The 21,897-nt window shown below is 44.6% G+C and overlaps 1 protein-coding gene and 1 long non-coding RNA gene across 8 annotated transcripts in view; one reads left to right on the top strand and one right to left on the bottom strand.

The window, feature by feature from the left end:
* The window catches only part of TBC1D5 (TBC1 domain family member 5), a 1,053,329-nt gene that overhangs the window by 249,683 nt on the left and 781,749 nt on the right, over window positions 1-21,897 (bottom strand). The gene's annotated exons all lie outside the window — the stretch shown is intronic.
* LOC134928959 (uncharacterized) lies at window positions 794-5,732 on the top strand. The gene is made up of 2 exons (XR_010178159.1): window positions 794-957; window positions 5,429-5,732. It is a non-coding gene; the product is annotated as an uncharacterized LOC134928959 (long non-coding RNA).

The raw sequence follows: 21,897 nt of genomic DNA on the forward strand, positions 1-21,897 counted from the left end.
CTAACGTCGGGTGTTTTTTTGTTGCTGAAAACGTGTTTATTCCTATCGCTGTGTGACTAGGACACACAAACAGCTTATGATATGTGGTATGCTGTATTCTGTGTGTGACCGTGGCTGTATCTGCATATGAAATGCTACATTACAGTGATTTCCAGGAAAACACTGTATTGTAGCATTTCGTATGCAAATACAGATACAGTCACACACAGAATATAGGCATGCCGCATATCATTAATCAGCATATGCAGCTTGTGTGTCCTACTCGCATAGCAATGCGACTTAGAAGCATTTAAGTGGAAAAAGTTGCACATAAAGATGCTCGGTGCTGTGGAGCTGAAGCTACACAGATTCATAGCTGTCAATTGGTATAAACCATTACTCCAGCAGGCGCATTATAATATGAACATATTAACACAGAATACAGGTTGAACCCTATGGGCATTTTGCCTCTTTTCAACCTCACTATGTAACTACTATGTGAATGGCACGGTGTACACTTTTGCATTTTTGTGATGCAGTTTATATTTTAACAGCCCTCAATGTATTAGTCGCTATGCAGCACTAAGGGTTCTATTAATTCAGCTCAGAAAAGTCCTATCTACCATAGGAGAAGAGATTCACAGATTACTATTACAATCCTCCTTTTACTATTGTCATCTCAGGATTGCAACAGCCAGAAATATTCACAGAGGAAGGCTTTATTTATCCAAGTAAAGACTTTTGTCAACTGTGATTTATACTATTTTTATTTATTTTTGTAATCCTTCTGTTTCATTTTATTTTAAAGATGGAGGATAAAAAAACACAACAAGAACAAGGGAGTACCAGGTGTAAGCAGAATTTTGGCATGAGCAAGTGTAGTTGTCCGTAAAACAAGGAGAAAACATCAAGAATCGACTTACAGCAAGGTGGCAATCAATGTGGTGAAACAAAGCTAGTCAGTGGAGAGGAGTCAAGGTAAGGGAAGCTATAACATACCTCCCAACTGTCCCGATTTCGCTAATTGGACACTGTCCCGTTGTCCCTCCCGCGGGTCGCAGTGTCCAGCGGGTGGGGGGCAGTTGGGAGATCCTGCGATCACTGCTGCTCTGCTTTGCAAAGCAGCTGGTGATTACACTGAATAGATGCCGTGCAATCTATCAGCGCAAGGAGGGGAGCCGGGGGCTGTCCAGCAGCTCATGGAGCGCTGGACACGCCCCCAAAATGATGAAAACGGGGGTCGCGGCAGTAGACCACGCACCCTTGCAGCGAGACTCCATTCCTTTGCACAAAGCTCCTCCCCCTTTAAAGCCGCGGTCACGCCTCCGGCACGGCATGTCTCGATTCGAGAGGGGCAGAAGTTGGGAGGTATGGCTATATGACAGTACTGGGGGGGAGAGATTGTGTAAGGAAGAGGAACTTTGCGGAGAGGAAGTAGGGGAGTTAAAAGGGGACTGACGCAAATAAAAGGGTGTCCAGACAGCATAAAACTTGTCTAACTTGTAGTTTTGAAGGCTAGTAATACATTCTACTTTAGATACAAAAGATGCAGTTTATGATTTCCTGATACATGGGGGACTCAGTTTACTTCCAATTAGGGAACAACTATTATTTCACTGCAAAGGAAATGTGTAGTTGAGTGGTTCCCAAATTGTGGGGTTTATTCATGAAGCAGTGAAAACAGTGGAGAGACAGACCTGTGGAGAAGTTGCCCATGGCAACCAATCAGTATCTCCCTTACATTTTATATAATGTACTTGATAAAGGCTTCCTTCAAAGCTGATTGGTTGCCATAGGCAACTTCTCTACTGGTTATTTTCTCCACTCTTTTCAATGCTTCATGATTAGACCCCTAAGTGCCTAGGAACCCTGGGATGCCACCAGGTTCTTGCAAGGGTGCCTCGGGTTGGCGGTTCAAGACCAAATCAAATTATTTATGGTCACAGTGATAGGCAAAAACAGTGCTAGTGGCTGCCAATCATAAAACATGTGGACAATCAAAAGCACAACGTTACACCACCACACAACTGAATCTAAGGACAGACCTCCAAACATGGCCCATTCCAGGAGTAACAACATGCTCTGTTTCTGGAATTCTCTCTTAGTTTAAACACAGGTGATGGCAAGTATACATGTAGAGGGAGGTCCAGGAACACAGCATTTTGTCCCTCCTGGGATGGGTCATGTTGGGAGGTATGAAAGGATGACAGGTAGGCACAATTTACTTCATTTAATATTTTTTCCCAAAAAACTTTTAAATAAATAACTTTTATCCTAGGGGCCAGTGGCAGATTTCCCACTAAGCCCGTGCCTAGGGACGCCACTTGTTGAAGCCTCTCTTTTCATCCGCTGCCTGCTGCATTTGGGCAACAGGACCCCTTTTTTTTAACCAGGAGAGGAAGCGGAAGTACTGTATATGCAGGGGGTCGGAGCTACACAGGACCCAGCAGGGCTGCTGTCAGAGAGAGTTACTGCAGATCCCTGGCTGCTTGTAAGATGCGTGTGTGTGTGTGTGTGTGTGTGTGTACAGTGTATATGTGTGCAGTGTATTTGTGTATGTGTGCAGTGCGTGTGTGTCTCTGCGTAGTGTGAGCAGTAGGGGGACAGTGTGCAAGGGGAGGGGAAGTGATGGGGCAGTGAGCAGTGATGTAAGCAATGTGAGCAGTAGGGGGGCAGTGATGGGTGGGGAGGAAGTTATGTGGGCAGGGAGGTGTGATGGGGTAGTGAACTCGGGCAGGGGGGGGGGACGCCAGTAATATTTGCATACCCATCTGGAACGGCCGGGAGGCGCTACCACCTCCCCGGAAATGTCGGCAAGTGTCCTGCACCCGCCACCATTGATCCAGTAAACTGGGGCATACAACAGCTGACAGGGCTGTTAAAAAAAAGGTGTAAATAATATTTAAAAAATATTTTCCTTTGACAAGTGGAGAGCCCGAGAAAGAAATACAAAAATGAAACTGTGCTACAAAACACTGGTATTAAGGGGGTCATTCCGACCCGATCGCACGCTGCGCTTCGTCACAGCCGTGCGATCGGGTCGGAACTGCGCATGCTTTGCAGGCGCATCATTGCCTTATGATGGGCAGCGATGCTGCTAGCGAAGAAAGCAGTCGCAGCAGCGACCGCAAGAAGATGACATTCCGGGGCCAGGCAACGACGTTGATGCCGTTTCGGGGCATCAACTGACCGTTTTCTAGGAGTGGTGCGGCGAACGTAGGTGTGTGCAGGCGTTTGGAGGGCGGATGTCTGACGTCAATTCCGGGACCATCAACGCTGGATTCATCGCACAGGGTAAGTAACTCATACCCTGGTCTTGTTATGCACAAAACTTTTTTGCATAGCAGGGCTGCACAAGCGATCGCAGCCTTGCTATGCAAAAAAACACTCCCCCATAGGCGACGTCTAGTTGATCGCACGGGCTGCAAAAAGTTGCAGAGTGCGATCAACTCGGAATGACCCCCCAAGTGTATTGTGTGACACTAGCCTAAACTATACAATACAGAACCTGCAAAGTTTTCTAAGAGTCACAGAGAATGGTAGGAGAAGATATAATTTCTCATACTCACTTGAGTTGATACATGACATTTAGAACCAAAAGTTTGCAAACCATCTCTTCACCAGTTGGGTGATAGAAATATCTATACAATTTCAATAAAAGGAGTGAAAAGGTACAGAGATAGGAATGAATTTTACCATATTCAATAGAATATGAACAGGATTGTACAATGAACCTAGAGTCACTGTAAAACCCCTTTGTTTTGCATTTGATTGGTTCATCCAACACACATCCGAGTGCACTTGGAAGCAGACTTTGCAAAAATGTTTCTTTTTCCTGTCTTCCACCTAAAATACTATGTGGTTTAGCCCATACATCGCTTAAAGCAGTACTACTATCTGCAGAAATATATTATCTTAACTCTGTCCCCCGTCCCTGGTGCGGACATATTTCCCAGGGTTCTTCCATTTCTATTACAGTCATAGTTAAAAAGTTGCACCAGATTGTGGCCTGTAATTGGTTTTCCTACTCACACTGTCCCCTTCCCATCTGTAGCCATTTAAAGTTAGAGCTTTATAGATTTGCTGGTTCTCTATTGCCAGATCCCTGGGGTATGTAGCAGCACTTGTGGCTCCATCTAGGGAGCTGTGTCACTTTAAAGTCTTCCGCGTACCATTTCTGTCACTGATTGAGGACCCCCTTGTCTAATCCATCCTAATTTTCCAATTGGGAAAGAGTGTATATGTCATGTTGCTTATGACTCAGAGGCTAGGCAGCAGAAGATTTAACAGAGGAACAGACATTACTGGATGGAAACTAGTTACTGCTGTGCATGGTGTGTAAAGGATACCACACACGCACACAGTGATGACAAAATGAAACCAATATAAAAGAAAACCAACATAACAATTATTCAAAGCGAATTACAAAAATACCAAATATTAAAAGCATAAATCATCAAATTCTAATACACGTTTAACAACAAACAAAATGGGAGCAACAACGTCTTCAGACTACAATAGAAAAAAAATCTTACAATCTAATTGTGGTCTCCAGTTCATAACCTGTGATGCCTTATATTTTTGTTCTATCAATAACTGTTATTTTTGTTGTATTACAAAAGTTGCTTTGTTAAATACAGATATAATTTAGTGCTCTTAAACAATAAGACAAGTTTCCATTTGTCTCATGCCGCACAGACTTTGCTGTGGTAGAGCGGTGGCCAAAATACAGCTAAAACAAAAGTAAAATGCATTTAGTTACTGTATTAATTAGAAAGAATCATTTAGAGTTATGATGGAAAAAACAAACATTTTAAACAAAAAAACAAAATGTGGCTGAGAGAAAAATGATACTCATAGCTGGGAGAATATGTTATTGCCTCGTTGCCAGGGGAAAAGAAACCGTCATTAGGAAACAAAATTACTCAGCTGTTTATAAGCAAAAAGCTCTGGGGAAAATTCATAGGCCCCAAAAGGAAATGCATATTAGGGTTACGCAAACATATGTTGCAGGTGTTTTACAGGAGACAGGTGGGCCAAACCTCAGCCACTAAAAGGGATTTAGAGGAACATAACTGAAACCAAATAGTCTGAACGCACGCGGCTGATGAAGATACATAGCGATAGCTAACAGTATATGCAAAGTGAAACTGTCAGAAAAAATATTTGTCTCTCTAGTGCCAGGGAAACAGATTTTTTTTCTTTCTGTTTTTGGATTGTAAAATTCTGCCGTATTTTAAACCTGGAACAAACAGCCTGATAGAAGTGCAATTACCGCAAAACTGCTAAGGATTAACTAAATTAGCCTTATTTAAACAAATATTTCTAAAATAGACAGCTTGTAGAAATACTCTCCTTGGTCTCCTTTGTGATGTTAGATCCATCTTAATTCTTCCAAAGCCTGTGATATTTCTAAATGAAAATGCTAATTTAGCCTTTTATTTTCCAGTTGCTGTCGGAAGCTGAAGATGGTCAGTGCAGCACAACCACTTCACAGAGCCATGCCAGGACCATCTATCTGATGTTAAAGTACACATCCAATTTTCTAAGTTATTATATATCATTTATATCTTCGGTAATTGCTGCTAAAATTACTAAAGTTTTGAGCAGAAAATAAGAAGCATGGAGATATCTCGTTGATGATGTATTGTACATTACATCTATGTTGCATTACTTGCTTGTACAGCAGCAGTACATGTCAGGGGTGCATTGGGTTTCAGCATTAATAAACCAATAAATGCTGTATAACTAGATCTTTTATTTCATTTTCTGTCTGAAATAAAATGTAAACAGATAATTCCATTTGTTTTTGCAATGTTAATTGATACTGTGTATTATGATATAACTGCAATCCACTTAGCAGGCTTGGGTTACATGTGGATCGCCTTGTGGCTGGCAAGCATGCTGAGACCTATAGTTCTACAACACCAGTCCTAAAGCTGTGTTTTTTGTGCTGAAGTTTTAAAAATACTGCTTGTTTTGTTTCACGAGTTAAAAATGTGCATTACCTGTAAAATGTACTGTGTTGAAACAGGAGTACATTTTACACGTTTTAATGTATTAATCGACATTATAAAAGAATAACTAGAAAGACACAGTACCAAGAACATATGGGGAGAGGGCCTTGGACTGCATACCTTAATTACAAATATAATGAGTGGTGCTATCATGCTGAGACTTGTAGTTCCACACAGAGACAAAAAATTATGCAGATGCACGCTCTACTGTACCAATCACTGCTAATCAGAATAAGTCTAATAAAGCCTGCAATCTAAGATAGAGCATAATCGAGGTGCTTGGCATACTTTTCGCCCAAAAAATATGAGCCCAGCAGCCAGCATTCAGGTGACCTCATCTAGTGGGTCCTTAACACTAACACTTAAGTTCAAGCCCAGGACACGGGACCACACTGAGTCAGCAAAGACCAGCTGCACCCACAGCAACACACTAGTAAGAGGGTAAGGTGTTAATAAGAAAGAAGCACATGCAAAGCTTGCTGCACTGTACTGTGACGTCTTGGAAATGTCCAGATCTGAATCAGCTGTAAACTGACATCTTGTGAGTCAGTCTGAACAGTTGCTAGGCTGCTCGTGACAAGACAACGTGAATTATGAGTATGAACGGGGCATAATGGTGCCCGACAGATGAAACCTTCCATTTTTGAGGTTTTGTGGACATTCAACATTCCTCGATCTGTACCGGGAATACCGCATGGGAGCCATAACCACCCACTGTGGACAGCGCAGTGGACGTCCATGGGCGCATAATAATCATGACCAGCGACGTCTGGCCAGAATAGTCCGTGGTAACATACAAGCGACACAGGCTCAAATCACATCCACATTCAATGCAGGAGGTACCAGACACACATCCAGCAGGTCAGTGCACTGTTCTTTAGCTTCCATGGGATATGGGAGCAGAAGACCCACCAGAGTGCCCCTGTTAACACTACAACACCGGACACAGCACCTCACCTGGACTCATGATGTTGCTAATTTGAACCTGGAGGACTGGCAACATGTGGCGTGGTTCAATGAGTTACAGTTCCAGACATGAACCCAACTGAACATTTGTGGTGCATGAAGGAGAGGTCCTTTCGCACCAAAGATCCTGCAACTACAAATATCAGGGGGCTTTGGGAAGCTAGACAGACAGCATGGGTCAGGATCTCTCCAGAGGTCTTCCATCTACTTGAGGAATCAATGTACATCGAGCTGCTGCACTTTGTCGGTCTAGAGGGGGTTTTACACAACACTAGGGATGTATCCCATGACTTTTGGCACTTCATATAAAAACACACACACACACAAAGCAATTAGGGATGCTATTCAGTCGATATTTCCCAGGATCATGTGGTCAGACAGTCAAAGGTGCGCTTGCCTCTGAGCTGCCTTGGACTGAGTACATAACAGAGCAAGACATCTGCCGGGCACTAGGACCCAGGAGCTTGACCACATCAGATAGAACTGCCTTTGCAGGAAGCCCGCTGTAACTAGCGGGCTTCCTGCACATTGTCTCATCTGACAGATAGTAGGAACCAGGAAGTGCCAGATGCCTGTGCTGGCAATGGAGGTAAGATATAGAGAGAGCCTGGGTAGGCACACAGACTGCTACTGGAGGTGGGGCAGAGAGACAGAGAAAGTCGGGGCAGTCACAGGACACAGAGACTGCAGCTGGGAATTGGACAGCGACAGTCTGAAAGAGCCAGGGGAGTCACAGCACATGAAGACTGGTAATGAGGATGGGACAAAGAGACAGTCAGAGAGAGCTGGGGGAGTCACAAGACACAGAGACTGGTGATAGGGAAGGGGTAGTGACAGTCAGAGAGAACCAGGGGTGTCACAGCACACAGAGACTGGTGATAGGGATGGGACAAAGAGACACCGCAAGTAGTCATACATTTAAAAAAAAAAACATGTGATGATGATCAATGTCTCTCGTCTTCTATGGTATACAGTTTCATAAAGACAGCTTGACAAAAACCCTATCTTTAATGATAGATAGATAAATATTTTTTTTATTTCTAATTATACGTAGGAGCACGTCTATTCTATTAATATTCACCACAAACTGCCATTACTTATTGGCTGATGGCACTGCTAATCAATAAATCATAAATAACATCACTACTTTTTATCAATATAGACCAGCAGGGGTAGGTTTTCCGTTTACATATGTCCCCGCCCCCCCCTTTCCACTCTCTCCCACTCCGTTTTTATCTTTCTCTCCCCATCCCCATCTTTTTGCCCCCCTTCCCATTCCAGAATGATGCAGCTGGCCATCAGGGAGCTTACCAGCTGTAGTCATCTACCTGATGCGATTGGTGTGTGGCTTCCCAGGTGCTGTCACTACTGAATAGTGATAATGGCAGTCTCCTTGGGACGGACTGACTGGCTGTAATTAGCAGTAAGTGCTTCCAATGGGAAGTCACCGACACTGCTAGGCAGTCCCTGAGGGTGGCGGATTTTAATGGGGGGAGGGGGAGAAGGGGCTACAGCCCTTAGGTAAAATCTTTACTGGTTGTAAGGGGTTTCGAAATGGTCAGGATCTGGGGCAGACTGACAGAGCGATCTAAAGCGGAAATACAGCATTTACTAAAAGGTAGTTTCAGCTTCTAAACAGAAACTGCTGTAATTCCCTATCCATTTCCAACACCCTATTCCACCGCAAACCTGCCACAAACACACTCACTCCGTGGTTAAAATGCCTACACAGATCAATAGAATCTGTGCAGGATTGCATTATGTTAAAAATAGTAAAAACTAAAAAAAAAAAAAAAAAAAAAAAGCAATTCAAAAATGCAATTAAAGACACTCTCATACCCCTCTTTCTCCAATTTATTACTTACATATCCACGGAACAGCTCCTTCTCTGTCCATACAGCACCCACAGGCCTTGACAAAACAAAAAACAATGTATCTTCTCCCTCCGGGAGTCTGATGCAACTGAGAGGTCACTTGCAGACACTCTCAACATCGCAGACACTTTAAACAAACATCGTGGTTAGAGTGAGGCGGAGGACACCCTGTCCCACATTTGGTGGCATTGCCCCAAAATACCGGTAGCTATAACTTGCCCTTCTTCCATCTCCAACAAACATCCCCGGATATGCCCAAGCATATTCCTAAGGTGTCGTGGGTAAACTCCTTTAAATTCCTATGGTCAAAAATATCCAGTGACCTTAAATGGGGACCAAACATAGGCGCCATCATCAGGAAGGAACAACAGCGAATGTTCTTTCTAAGGCAACTCAAGAAATTCAATATCCCGCAGAATCTGCTGCACATCTTCTACACAGCCATTGTAGAGTCTGTCCTATGCTCATCAATTACAGTCTGGTATGGAGCTGCCAAAGAGTTTGAAAGACGTAGGCTACAGAGGGTGTTGAGGACAGCAGAACAGATTGTCGGGACTGATCTCCCCACTGTTCAAGACCTATACCTGTCCAGAGTCAAGAAGCGTGCAGGGAAAATCGTGGCAGACAAGCAACACCCTGGCCACGACCTATTTGAAATGCTCCCATCAGGCAGGAGTTACAGGTCCATTCCCACCAAGACAACCAGAACCACTAAAAGCTTCTTCCCACTAGCTGTTCATCTACTAAACGATGTCTAAAATGTCTGGTGCTACATACTGAGATGCAATTCTACACAGTGTTCCCATAGGAAAGCATGCTATGTATGTATGTATACATGTTATGTTACGTATTACGTTATGTATCTTCCCTTCATGTTGTTACTTGGTGATGTATTGTAACCGAAACAATTCCTAGTATACGCGAGTATACCTGGCCAATAAAGCTGATTCTGATACAGTGACCCACATCTGACATACAGTGCATCCAGAAAGTATTCACAGTGCTTCACTTTTTTCCACATTTTGTTATGTTACAGCCTTAATCCAAAATGGAATAAATTAATGTTTTCCCTCAAAATTCTACACAGAATACCCCATAATGACAACGTGAAAAAAGTTTTTATTGCAAATTTATTAAAAATAAAAAACTAAGAAATCACATGTAGAAGTATTCACAGCCTTTACTCAATACTTTGTTAATGCACCTTTGGCAGCAATTACAGCCTCAAGTCTTTTCGAATATGATGCCACAAGCTTGGCACACCTATCTTTGAGCAGTTTCGCCCATTCCTCTTTGCAGCACCTCTCAAGCTCCATCAGGTTGGATGGGAAGTGTCTGTGCACAGCCATTTTCAGATCTCTCCAGAGATGTTCAATCGGGTTCAAGTCTGGGCTCTGGCTGGGCCACTGAAGGACATTCACAGAGTTGTCCTGAAGCCACTCCTTTGATATCTTGGCTGTGTGCTTAGGGTCGTTGTACTGCTGAAAGATGAACCATCGCCCCAGTCCGAGGTCTAGAATGCTCTGGAGTAGGTTTTCATCCAGGATGTCTCTGAACATTCTGCATTCATCTTTGCTTCTATCCTGACTAGTCTCCCAGTTCCTGTCGCTGAAAAACATCCCCACAGCATGATGCTGCAACTACCATGCTTCACTGTAGTGACGGTATTGGCCTGCTGATGAGCGATGCCTGGTTTCCTCTAAACATGACGCCTGGCATTCACGCCAAAGAGTTCAATCTTTGTCTCATCAGACCAGAGAATTTTGTTTCTCACGGTCCGAGAGTCCTTCAGGTGCATTTTTGCAAACTCCAGGTGGGCGCCCATATACTTTTTACTAAGGAGAGGCTTCCGTCTGGCCACTCTACCATACAGGCCTGAATGGTGGATTGCTGCGGAGATGGTAATCTTTCTGGAAGGCTCTCCTGTCTCCTCAGAGGAATGCTGTAGCTCTGAGATAGTGACCATCAGGTTCTTGGTCACCTCCCTGATTAGGACCCTTCTCCACCGATCGCTCAGTTTAGATGGCCGGCCAGCTCTAGGAAGAGTCCTGGTGGTTCCGAAACTTCTTCCATTTATGGATGATGGAGGCCACTGTGCTCACTGGGACCTTTAAAGCAGCAGAAAATTTTCTGTACCCTTCCCCAAATTTGTGCCTCTAGAAAATCCTGTCTCGGAGGTCTACAGACAATTCCTTTGACTTCATGCTTGGTTTGTGCTCAGACATGCACCATCAAGTGTGGGACCTTATATAGACAGGTGTGTGCCTTTCCAAATCATGTCCAATCAACTGAATTTGGGATCCGGTCTTTAGGTCAACAGTAAGTAGGTCAATAGTAAGTAGGTTGACATGGTTTCTAGGTAGATAGGGACTCTAGGTCGACCTGACATAAGGTCGAGATGAGGTTTTAAAAAAAAAATATTTTTAGAACTTTTTCATACTTTATAATCCACGTGGACTACAATTGGGAATGGTAACCTTTCACGAGCCATGCGAGGGGGCACGGTGCACTAATTGGGTTTCCTGTTTACTGTACGGAGAAAACGACACCCAAAAAAGTAAAAAAACTCATGTCGACCTAGTACATGTCAACCTAGAGTCCCTGTGTACCTAGAAACCATGTCGACCTACTTACTGTCGACCAATAGTGGTCAACCTGGACACTGTCGACCTATGTCTTACCTACCTAACATACCAAACCCACTGAATTTACCACAGGTGGCCTCCAATTAAGCTGTAGGAACATCTCAAAGATGATCAGTAGAAACAGGATGCACCTGAGCTCAATTTTGAGCTTCATGGCAAAGGCTGTGAATACTTATGTACATGTGATTTCTTAATTTTTTATTTTTAATAAATTTGCAAATAGTTGAAAAAAACTTTTTCACGTTGTCATTATGGAGTATTGTGTGTAGAATTTTGAGGGAAAATTTAATTTATTCAATTTTGGAATAAGGCTGTAACATAACAAAATGTGGAAAAAAAGTGAAACGCTGTGAATACATTCCGGATGCACTGTATCTTCAAAGTGTTTGATCACATCTAATTGGATAAAAATGGCTCACCCACATTTATACAGCAGTAATTACTGAAGTATAATAAGGTTATCACCTGAATAATCCATGAAAGTCTTAACAAATTTCATGGCACATAGCCACCCCGATCTTCCTACTATAAGGTCGCAGAATCATACTGCACACTGATTTATTGACCAATATCAATAATTCAAATGAAAAAAATATAAATTGGTATTACTGTATGCCAACCTACTGTTCACGTTTACCCTTATTGAAATCAATAGCTAACCTCCCTTACCCAGTTGCGGACTCCTGTAAGAATATAATGCCCTTCTTTATCATCCTTGTTTCCTAGACTTTAGGTTTATATATATATATATATATATATATATATCTATGTGTGTGTATATAATCAATACAAACAGCGGCCCCGGGTGCCCCTCCAAAAACAATAATAGGCATGGTGTATCGGATGGCACTCCAGGATATAGTCAACGTTTTGGAGCTTGCGCTCCTTTATCAAGACTTGATAAAGGAGCGCAAGCTCCGAAACGTTGACTATATTACTGGTTTCTTGCCTTACTTTACTCATATCCTGGAGTGCCATCCGTTACACCATGCCTATATATATATATATATATATATATATATATATACAGTATATATATATATATATATATATATATATTATTTATTTGTTATTTATCAATGTACCCCAGTTGGTGCTGCCTCCGTTACCTTAAATTATTTTGATAAATCTTAATATAATAACAAACAATTGACATGAGCAAATGGAAAGAGTGGTGTAGTTGTACTCAGGAAAGCAGGGTGGGGTGGAACAATGCAGATTTACGGGAGACGGCAGTGGCATGACTTGGATACCTGTCATACTGTAACTTGATTAGAAAAAAAACAAGTAAAAAATAGGTATCAAATAGTACACAACGTTTCCTTATACAACTACAGAATGTTAAGAGTTATAGACTTGACAAAGCCGTAGCACTTACAGGGTTCTATATAAAAGCTCACTGAACACAATTTATGACACAAACATTTGCTGCTAAACTCACTTTTGGCTATCTTTATAAACATAAATGGTCGTAAAATTAAGGGAAAGCACTTGTTTTGTTCTTAGTTGCTAATTTAAAATGTTAATGCCTGTTACACAAATTTAGCAATGCAGTAGGTATTATTCATTGTGATAAGGTTAACACTTTTAAAACTAATGAAACAGGGATATGGATGTGCATCAACAAAATATTCCAATGCTTATGTTGCTGTATTAGAATTTTAATTGCTGAAGGGTACAGGCAGATTTTCAAAATTCACCGTTAACTTAAAACAATAGTTTAAAACCTTTTCTTCTTAGGCCTTTCTGCCTTCAGGACACAAAGGAACATCTGGCTATTTAAAGAAAACAATATGTTCACATCCTCTATGACTTTTTTTGTAATTGGGTTTAGGTTTTTCCTCTCATCACAAAGTGTGCTAGTAAACACTAGGGAGGTCATTTAAAGATCAAAATATCAAGCGATTGAAGGGGACAATTAGTCTAATAATGTACTATAGTTTTGGCTCAATAAAAGGTGCTTTGTCTGCTATATTTTGGTAACTGAACCAATATTCAGCCTATCAATTCAATAGAAATGAATGACATTGTCAAATGCCTCTGATCCACAGTTGTTGACTTTTCCGGGGGCAGCCAGGTCGACACAGTGGGGTCTTGGCAAGGCATGGTGGCATGAATGCAGTATTGTGACCCCGCCCTTGCTATACGATGCCAAGATTACCGGCATTGAAAAGCGTGGGGCGTGTGTGTGGCTTCGGAGACACAATTCAGTGCGAACTGCATTATCAGCCGCCCATACCAGCCACCAGGGCAGCCATCAGGCTGGGGGACTGGTGTCCCGGGCCCTTACACCCCCTGGCTCCTACCACCAATACCTGGAGAGCTGCACCAGGCTGTAAAACAACAGTTGGCTGATGCACAGGGATGAAGTCTTAAAACAAGACATCCCTGGGCATCAGCTCTCTGTGAACCATTCCAGCGGGTCCACAATGCTCCACCTATATGTAACATTACACTGTATGACATCACATGGGTGAAGAGTGCAACAAAATCTTTTTTTTTTTTGGGGGGGGGGGGGGGGGAGGGCCCTTTCTATTTTGTCACTCCAGGGCCCCACAATTTCAGATGGCAGCCCTGCCACCCACTTTACTCGAGACGTAGGCAGCTGTGGGAGACTTGAATTGTATGTCAGACGTTCAGAAGAGCAGGCAAGTATGCTCATACCTCATGATGTCTGTGCTAGTGAATTGATAGACTGATACTGGTACAGCCACAAAATGGATGCCATTAATGTCTGCATTTGAAAGATCTACAAAAGATCTTGTAAAGTCAAAGTTAAGAAATATAAAAATTTCAGATTTAACACTATGGGGCTAATTCAGACCTGATCGCTGTTGTGCGTTTTCGCCAGAGATGCGATCGGTATCTCAGCCCAGCGATCACTTTGGGGCATTTGCTGGGTGGGAGCGAGCGGGCCAGAGGCATTGGGCCACCGTTTTGGGGGCGGGGCGCAGAGCCAGACATGCGGGGTGGACTAGCCCTGTGCTGGGCGTCCCCCCGCATGTCTGTGAAAGTGATCGTAGATGTGCTAAATTTAGCACATCTACGTTCTAGTCTGAATTACCCCCGATATTTTGTGCTTAACAGATCTACCTTTGCTGCAACAGTTCAAGTACACCTTTTAATATTCCCAATTGCAAAAGGGGCACATTTTAACCAATCCATCAAAGCCACATCTAATTAGTATGAGGATATACATTTTTGGGCAGCTGAAATTTTATTGTGCACAATCAGAGAGTAGATCTTAATGAATCACATTTCTCATGCTTCAGAGACGCAAATATTACATATGAAGAGTATCTGGGGGCTGGATGAACTAAAAGCCCAAAACATCTATAAGTTATGTATGGTCACATGGAAATTGTCATTCTAACATATGTATTCATATTGGAATTGGCTATGTTCATGTGTGTACAGTATCAATTTGGTACATTCAGATTGTGCACATTCTCATGAATGTTTTGTCGGCGTCGGCATGGTGACCATCGGGATCCCAAGCGCCGGTCACATGACCGGATCCCGCACTGCCAGATCAGACTCCGTTATGTTGCTACTAATTAGCAGCAAAACTGTCAGTGAAAAGGCTTGTGGGGACTGCTGCTTTAAGGAAGGAACTCTCTCTGCATCAGAGCCGTATGGGTGGTGTAATGGTTAGCATTATTGCCTCACAGCACTAAGGTCATGGGTTCAATTACCACCATGGCCCTAAATGTGTGGAGTTTTATATATTCTCCCCGAGTCCCCGTTTTTGCATGGGTTTCCTCTAGGTACTCTGGTTTCCTTCCGCAATCCAAAAATATACTGGTAGGTTAATTGACTCCCAACAAAATTTAACCCTTGTGGTATAAGTGTGTACATGTGTTTAGGGCAGACTAGATGGGCAAAGTGGTTCTTCTCTGCCATAAGATTCTATGGGGTATATGCAATTGCGGTCGAATTCCCGAAATTGTCGAAAAAACAGGACTTTTTCGCCAAAAAATTTTTTTTGACAATGCAATTCAGTACTTTCCGTCAAAAAAACGTACTTTCAAAATTCGACTTTTTGAAATTCGACATTTGTCAAATTTGACTTTTCTGCAATGGTACAAATGCAGCAATTCGACAAAAGTATATTCAATTGAAGTTTGGAAATTCGACAACAGTGCTTTTAGACAGTAAATTCGTAATTTTCAATCCGCCACACTTTGGTGGGTGAATCTAATAAAAAAAATTTAAAACATGTTTTTTTTGGTGTTTTTTTTATTGGTAATAGCATATCTATTTATATTAGAAGGGATTAGGTACTTGGTTTGTCTTTTTGGGAGGCACAAGTATTATTTATATATTTTTAAAAAAAAATATATTTTTTTTTAGATGGAATGGTAAAATCCCGGAAAAAAATGGCGTGGGGTCCCCCCTCCAAAGCATAACCAGCCTCGGGCTCTTCGAGCCGGTCCTGGTTCTAAAAATCCGGGGGGAAAATGGACAGGGGATCCCCCGTATTTTTAAAACCAGCACCGGGCTCTGCGCCTGGTGCTGGTGCAAAAAATACGGGGGACAAAAAGAGTAGGGGTCCCCCGTATTTTTTACACCAGCATCGGGCTCCACTAGCTGGACAGATAATGCCACAGCCGGGGGTCACTTTTATACAGCGCCCTGCGGCCGTGGCATTAAATATCCAACTAGTCACCCCTGGCCGGGGTACCCTGGGGGAGTGGGGACCCCTTCAATCAAGGGGTCCCCCCCAGCCACCCAAGGGCCAGGGGTGAAGCCCGAGGCTGTCCCCCCATCCAAGGGCTGCGGATGGGGGGCTGATAGCCTTGAGAAAATGACAAGAATATTGTTTTTTCCTGTAGTACTACAAGTCCCAGCAAGCCTCCCCCGCAAGCTGGTACTTGGAGAACCACAAGTACCAGCATGCGGGAGAAAAACGGGCCCGCTGGTACCTGTAGTACTACTGGAAAAAAATACCCAAATAAAAACAGGAGACACACACCTTGAGAGTAAAACTTTATTGCACACCTGTCGACACACACACATACTTACCTATGTTGACCCGCCGACTGCCACGTCTCCTGATCCGACGATCCGGGTTACCTGTGAATAAAATTATACTCACCTCAATCCAGTGTCCAGATATAAATCCTCGTACTTGGCAAAACAAATAAACGAACACCCGGACCAGCGGACTGAAAGGGGTCCCATGTTTTCACATGGGACCCCTTTTCCCCGAATGCAGAGACCCCCCCCGTGACTGCTGTCACAGAAAGGTCTCTTAAGCCAATCAGCGAGCGCAACGTCCTGGCACTCTGCTGATTGGCTGCACGTCTGGCTGTCAGACAGCGCATCGCAAAGCCTCTCCATTATACTCAATGGTGGGAACTTTGCATCAGCGGTGAGGTCACCCGCGGTCAGCGGCTGACCGCGGGTAACCCCACCGCTGACGGCAAAGTTCCCACCATTGAAAGTAATGGAGGGAGCTGTGCGATGTGCTGTCTGAGCTCACACGCGCATACAGCCAATCAGGTGAGTGCAACGAAGTAGCGCTTCCTGATTGGCTGAAGGGACCTCTGTGACAGGAGTCACGTGGGGTCCCGGCATTCGGGGAAAGGGGTCCCATGTGAAAACATGGGGTCCCATGTGAAAACATGGGACCCCTTTCAGTCCGCTGGTCCGGGTGTTCGTTTATTTGTTTTGCCAAGTACGAGGATTTATATCTGGACACTGGATTGAGGTGAGTATAATTTTATTCACAGGTACCCCGGATCGTCGGATCAGGAGACGTGGCAGTCGGCGGTTCAACATAGGTAAGTATGTGTGTGTCGGCAGGTGTGCAATAAAGTTTTACTCTCAAGGTGTGTGTCTCCTGTTTTTATTTGGGTATTTTTTTCCAGTAGTACTACAGGTACCAGCGGGCCCGTTTTTCTCCCGCATGCTGGTACTTGTGGTTCTCCAAGTACCAGCTTGCGGGAGAGGCTTGCTGGGACTTGTAGTACTACAGGAAAAAACAATATTCTTGTCATTTTCTCAAGGCTATCAGCCCCCCATCCGCAGCCCTTGGATGGGGGGGACAGCCTCGGGCTTCACCCCTGGCCCTTGGGTGGCTGGGGGGGGACCCCTTGATTGAAGGGGTCCCCACTCCCCCAGGGTACCCCGGCCAGGGGTGACTAGTTGGATATTTAATGCCACGGCCGCAGGGCGCTGTATAAAAGTGACCCCCGGCTGTGGCATTATCTGTCCAGCTAATGGAGCCCGATGCTGGTGTAAAAAATACAGGGGACCCCTACTCTTTTTGTCCCCCGTATTTTTGCACCAGCACCAGGCGCAGAGCCCGGTGCTGGTTTTAAAAATACGGGGGATCCCCTGTCCATTTTTCCCCCGGATTTTTAGAACCAGGACCAGCTCGAAGAGCCCGAGGCTGGTTATGCTTTGGAGGGGGGACCCCACGCAAATTTTTTTTCGTGTTTTTTCCCGTTTTTACCCGTTTTTTAAAAATCGGAACAAAATCCGTCAAATCGGCCGTTTTTCGTCAGCGGGACTGTCGAATCCGTTTTTTATTGAATATGGTCAATTTCGGCATCCACTTGCCGAAATTAGACGGTCGAATTGTGTCGAATTAAAAAACGGCTGAAAAATTGCTGCGATTCGCCGCTAATTGCATATACCCCTATGTTTCTATGAATTGGTCCGATAATATCGTATCTGATGCTGCCAGGGCCAGATTAACAATGAGTTGGATGGGACTACAGTAGGCATTCCAATAGTCCGGATTTTAGTAATATCCATGCTTGCGCACAGATGCCTTAATTAGTACCACAGCTATTTTGATTTACCCATTTGTGCTGAAACCTGTATACAGATGTGTCCTCTTACATCTTTGCTCCATGCACTACAAGTTGCGTTAAACATAACATAGCGCCGAGCGTCTCTTATGTGTTTTTTTATGGGGAAAAATACGCCCTAGACGTAACGTAATGGGACACACAAGCTCCTGCTGATTAAAATGATAATGCCTATATTTCGTGTATAATTGCGGCTCTGTCTGCATCCAAAAAGCCACGTTATAGTGTTTTCCATGAAAACCCTGTAGCATAGCATTATATATACAAATACTGTCACTATCACACACAATAGAGGCATGCGGCATATCATTTTAATCAGCAGAAGAGAAGCTGCTTGTTCGTTATATTACATTACTTTGCGTCTAAGACAAATGTTTGCAGAAAAAAACGCAAAAAAGACGCTCAGCGCTACTGAGTCACATGGCACTCATGCGTTGTGTAATGCAACTTGTAGCAATAAGCTTACATTATGCGATCAGCAAACATACATACTGTATGTGTCCTCATGCACTTTACCTCAAAGCTCCATACGGCGTGAGAAGCTCACCATAACTGAACCACTCAAAGAACTGTGGTGTATTGTCATTTTCTTTCAATGTTGCATTTTATGCGGAACACAGACGCAGCAAAACACCATTCAAAACATGCTACAGATTATAGGCTGTGACTTTAGTCACACACAAATTCTTTTTAAACACATTTAAAGTCACAGATGAGGCTCAACGGAATTTGGCATGAGAAAAAAACGTGGTCACTTTATCATAGCACTTCATATACAGAATCAGACTCATTCGCACACAGATATATAAATGTCGTACATCAAATAGAGCAGGGGCGTAAATTCATACCAGGCGGCCGGCGTCCCCCCCCCTCCCTACACACAGACAGCATCGGTGGCCTCCATATACTACAGACAGCATTAGTGGGCTGCGCTTCTGTGTCCCCCTGATGGCTAACAACCAGCAGCCACTGTCTCCATTGCCACCGAGAGTTACGCCACTGCCCCATCCCCGGACCATACGGGGAGGTTGTAATCTCTCCCTTCGTGCCTTCCCGGTAACAGCTGTCACAGAAACCCACCCTGCCGAGACACTGACCAGACGTGGACAAGCACTAAAAGCTCTAGAATGGCAGAGTTAGATGCAGGGAGCCAATCCACTGTGGCATACCGGGGTCCGTTCCGTTACGGTTTTTACCTAATCCCTCAAGAATATACACATATCATGTAACCAAAATGCATAAGGTGCAATGTGGAGAAATATAAATATGAATCTAAATTGTTAGTTCTGACATAACAACCAATATACTGTACATACTGTGCATTTATTCTTATATAGTCAGATATGTATATCCCCATAGAGAGGAGGTAATTACTAAAGCAGTAATCGCCAACCTGTCGCTCGCGAGCTACCGGTAGCTCGCTGCAGTATTTTTGGTAGCTCGCAGAGCGCACGGGCTTGGGCAATCACAGGCACTCCCTTCATTTTTAATATGGTGCCGGACGTCATCCAATCAGAGCTCACGGACTGGTAGCGGCGGCACCTGATTGGCTCACTTACCGGTGCCATATTTCAAATGCCCGCCGCTGGAGACGATCACCCTCACCGCAGCCGCTCTCCAGACATCACAGACAGGAGAGGCGTGCGCTGCGCTCTTCTGCCCTTCCGTCCCTCATACAGGAGGAGCAGCACCGGCGGCGCTAGAAGAAGCCAGCAGCGGTGAGCACTGAGCGGGGGGCATTGTATGTGGCACTGCGGGGGGCATTGTATCTGGCACTGCAGTGGGCATTGTATCTGGCACTGCAGGGAGCCTTGTATCTTGCACTGCGGGTGGCATTGTATCTGACACTGGTGGGGGCACTGTATCTGGCACTGGTAGGGGCACTGTATCTGGCATTGGTGGGGGCACTGTAACTGGCATTGGTGGGGGAACTATATCTGGCACTGGTGGGGGCATTAATTGTGTGTCTGGCACTGCTGAGGGGCATTATTTGTGAATCTGGCACTGCTGGGGGGCATTATTTGTGTGTCTGGCACTGCTGAGGGGCATTATTTGTGTATCTGGCACTGCTGGGGGGGCATTATTTGTGTATCTGGCACTGCTGGGGGGCATTATTTGTGTGTCTGGCACTGCTGAGGGGCATTATTTGTGTATCTGGCACTGCTGAGGGGCATTATTTGTGTGTCTGGCACTGCTGAGGGGCATTATTTGTGTGTCTGGCACTGCTGAGGGGCATTATTTGTGTATCTGGCACTGCTGAGGGGCATTATTTGTGTGTCTGGCACTGCTGAGGGGCATTATTTGTGAATCTGGCACTGCTGAGTGGCATTATTTGTGTATCTGGAACTGCTGGGGGGCATTATTTGTGTATCTGGCACTGCTGGGGGGCATTATTTGTGTGTCTGGCACTGCTGAGGGGCATTATTTGTGTATCTGGCACTGCTGAGGGGCATTATTTGTGTGTCTGGCACTGCTGAGGGGCATTATTTGTGAATCTGGCACTGCTGAGTGGCATTATTTGTGTATCTGGAACTGCTGGGGGGCATTATTTGTGTATCTGGCACTGCTGGGGGGCATTATTTGTGTATCTGGAACTGCTGGGGGGCATTATTTGTGTATCTGGCACTGCTGGGGGGCATTATTTGTGTATCTGGCACTGCCGAGGGGTATTATTTGTGTATCTGGCACTACACAGTGGGGGGGAAGCGCATTATTTGTAGCACTTTTGCAGGAACGTGCGCATAGGGGGGAGGGGTGTCTCTTTCAGAGGTTTTATTTTCCGAAAGTAGCTCACACCCCAATTAAGGTTGATTAAAGGTTGGAGACCACTGGACTAAAGCATCAACCACAGACACCTGTGGTGTCTGTGTGACAAGGAATGTGTCTGCCAGGCGGTGACCAGCTCCACAATGAGGAACCTACTGTACAAAAATGACGGTTCCTTATGCACCTGGATGACATGTCAGGCCATGCCGCGTATCTGCTCTCCTCCAGAATAATGCTCCAACTATGTGTAGCAGGCTGAGCATGTTCTTTCACCCAAGGGCTTACAGCTGTTTGTGGCTAATTCGGGGCTTTGTGTCCCTGCTGCTGCACACAGCACACTGCTTCGGCGCTGCCAGCTCCCTCCCTTTGTGCTGCTGCGTTCAGATACAGGCTGGCCTCCGCCCTCCTCCTCCTCTGTACAGTTAATGCTGTTAGTGCCAAGCAGCAGAATCAGCACTCTCTGGGTCTACAGAAGGCACAGAAGACGCATCGTACAGGCGGAGGCACTTTGTACGTAATAATCACTGCGATGCCTGTGCGGGATACAGTCCATTTGCCGTCATACTAGACTGGGAGGCCCTGACCGATTGTAGTTGATGAGAAAAACACAGGCTCCCGGGACACTGCTGTCACAGTGGCAATGGCGAAAGGTGTGCTACAGGCCAGAAGTGGCCTGCTCCTTTGTGCCCCCCTGATGGCTAACGCCCGGTGGCAAATGTCTACATTGCCTCTGGGAGTTACCCCACTGGTCAAGAGGGGCTATTTGGCACGACTGGAGCTACAGTGTATAAGAAAACATCTGTATTACAAGATAACTGACAGTTTTACA

The sequence above is a fragment of the Pseudophryne corroboree genome, chromosome 5, assembly GCF_028390025.1.
Source record: "Pseudophryne corroboree isolate aPseCor3 chromosome 5, aPseCor3.hap2, whole genome shotgun sequence".
Lineage (NCBI taxonomy): Eukaryota > Metazoa > Chordata > Amphibia > Anura > Myobatrachidae > Pseudophryne > Pseudophryne corroboree.